The sequence below is a fragment of the Pinus tabuliformis genome, chromosome Q (genome assembly GCF_031772625.1).
Source record: "Pinus tabuliformis cultivar Carrire ecotype Pingquan chromosome Q, CPIR1, whole genome shotgun sequence".
Lineage (NCBI taxonomy): Eukaryota > Viridiplantae > Streptophyta > Pinopsida > Pinales > Pinaceae > Pinus > Pinus tabuliformis.
Genome location: NC_142296.1, coordinates 1,101,893,551 through 1,101,896,508, shown reverse-complemented (window position 1 = coordinate 1,101,896,508; position 2,958 = coordinate 1,101,893,551). Strand labels below are relative to the sequence as shown.

General features: G+C 43.4%; 1 pseudogene; it reads left to right on the top strand.

Moving 5' to 3' along the window:
• Positions 1–677: 677 nt before the first annotated feature.
• On the top strand, positions 678–1,158 carry LOC149223339 (protein ENHANCED DISEASE RESISTANCE 2-like pseudogene; annotated as a pseudogene).
• Positions 1,159–2,958: the final 1,800 nt, after the last annotated feature.

Sequence of the window (2,958 nt, the reverse complement as noted above, 5' to 3'; positions counted from 1 at the left end):
AAGGGAATTAGCCCCTTTCTGCACTATTGATTAGACTCAACTAGAAAGATTCTCAACCAACAATTTACACAGGTGGAAACACGTCCTCTTTTAACTGGAACCTTTCCCAAACAACCACAGAAAATACCTTATACAAATTAATCTCAATGTCATCTCTCAAGTATAAAAGTCTGGAATAAAGACCGCAAGGATTCAAGGAATCAAAGTTTAGTAGCCCTTAGCGCTATCATGAGCAGCAATCAGGTACTCGGCTTAGTGCAATAAGATCAATTTGAAGGGTTATTCGTCTTTGAATAATCATAAATAGCTTCCCCTGGTAAATTTAATCAATGTAACTAAAGACAAGTTCCATTCAGTTTACAACCTTCACAATGACTGGTGAAAAACGTGTTTGCCCATTACAATGACACAAAGAATCCATAATCCATCCATTCTAGTAGAACTTTCAACCAAAAATTCTCCCAAACCTGATCCTGCTGTTTATCAAAATGCCATCCAAAAAACTTATTCCCCAAAGTAGACTAATTAACATAGTTATGCATAATTTAGCCGGAATATATCATTAAAAAACATAGTAGCTTCCTGTTGGCGCAGGCATCAAATGAAACATATATTAGCAAGAAGCAGAAGGTTTCAGCAGGGGAGTCGCTGATGAAACCTCTGGGCATGGACTGGCTTCGCTCCTCGACCAAGCTCGACCACGTGCTCGCGCGCCGGGACAACCGTACAATGGCTGCCCTCCGCCGTGCCCAGGGTGAAGGCAGAGCGCTGAAGGCTTTCGTGTTCGCTGTGAACCTGCAGGTGCCCGGGCGGGAGCAGCAGCACAGCGCGGTGTTCTATTATGCGACCGAGGATCCAATCCCACCGGGGTCTCTTTTCCACCGCTTCGTGCACGGGGACGACGCCTTCCGCAACAGCAGATTCAAGCTCCTGAGTCGGATTGTGAAGGGGCCCTGGATCGTGTGGGCCGCGGTGGGGAACCACGCGGCGTGCCTGCTGGGGAAGGCCCTAACCTATCGCTATCACAGAGGGGGAAATTATTTAGAAATTGATGTCGACATTGGCTCTTCGGCGCTCCCGAGCAGTATAATTCACCTCGCCCTCGGTTATGTGACCTCCGTCTCGGTGAACATCATCCTAATGATTTCAGCGACATAACTGCCATTGCGGAGCCAATGACGCAGAATGATGACCGAGTTCTTGAAAAGGAAGAGGATTCCTACACTGAAGACAGTGTTGATGAAGATAACTTGGTAGCTGCTCGCACCTCTGCTTCGTGCAGTCAATCAGCAAGTGCAAATGTTGGAAATGGAAATGTCGTGGACTCTTCAGCGGTCAGGGAACAGTCCATTGGAATAGTTGATTATGAGCATGACGATGATGATTCCCCAACTCCAGTCAGCATTACTTTAGGAGGGCCCGAATGTGAAAATTCAGAAATCCTTTATTCTTCTCTTTCAGCAAATGATTTTATGGAACATGAAGCAGTTGATTCTCCCAAAGAAAAGCGAATTCTTACTAGACCAGATTCTACCTCCCATGGACCTGAAGTTCTGAAAAAAAACAGAGACTACATACGAACAAGCAGGATTACTGATAAAAGTCCGCCCAATTTCGGCACCCAAATGTGAAAATCCCGTTATCGTTCTGCGTTCCAGCACCACTGTACTCGAGCACAGACCTATATGTTCATTTCTTCACAATGACCGTGAGCATGATAAAAATTAATAGCAGGGTGGTGGCGTAGATAAATTGTTCTCCTCTTCGATTCTCTTACCTTCCTCCAAAAACTCCGATAAGCACCCACGATAGAAACGGTATCAGAATTGACCAATATCAACAGTATAATGTTACCCGCCAGAGAGGATTTAATAGAAATCCACAGTTCGTCACTGATGAAGACTGTGGGAAGGGTTTATTTGCTCACAATGGGGTGCCCATCTCACAGAAGAAGGTAGCGAGACGAGCCAAGAATGTGTACAAGTCCAGAACTTATGTCTCTGCACACATCATGCTCCCAGCTAAAGAATTTTATTCTCTCGTGGCTGATGGTGGTAGTTTCCGTAGACAAGCGTTAGACAAGCGTTAGACAAGCGTTAGCGCTGGCAGAGGCAGAGGCTGTTATTGTTTCAGTAACCGTCACTGAGAAAAAGAGCTGACTTGACAGAGGCAGCACAGGCTTGGCAGAGACGCAGGACAATGGACAGAACGACAACAAATGATTTCATGCAGGAGCGGTTATGGAAGATGACAGCGCTGGTGCGCCAGAGAGCGTTTTATGACAGATGCGTTATGGTCGCCACAAATTTCTGACTAATTTCAGAATTGAATGCACGCTAACAGATGCATATTTGGTAAACAGCAGAGTGGTAGGTCAAGAATCTCAGGGACTGTCAGGGACCTCCTAATATAGCAGTACTGACAATTATATGAATGTACAGGACTGGCATGTAAGAAAGGCCACGGAAAACAAGTGGCTCATATTTGAGCAGGGCAGGAGATAACCTGGCTCCGATACCATGTTAAACACACATGGATAGTAAAACAATGTGAAAGATAAATCATTGAGTTCGTTTTTTTATTAACAGGAGATGTACATTTATAATACAATGTTGTGACTCTTGGGTTTCAGATCCCAAGGTCTCTTGGACTGCTTAGTCTTTTCGGCTTCCACACTAACCCTTTAGGATTAGGTGTCCAACAGAGTGCACCCATTCATTAAGTGCCATATGCCATGTGGATAAAAAACAAATGTGCTTTAACAATGCATCCATTCAGTCACTATCCTATGCCCCGTGAATAAAAAAATACATATATTAAATATTAACATACTTATAAAATTAAACTTTACATATATAAATTTAGAAATTTTTAATCATTGATCTACTTTGGATTGGAAAAAGATAGAGTATTTCTCTTATGATGTGAAAATACAATAAAATAAAATGAATGATGTGG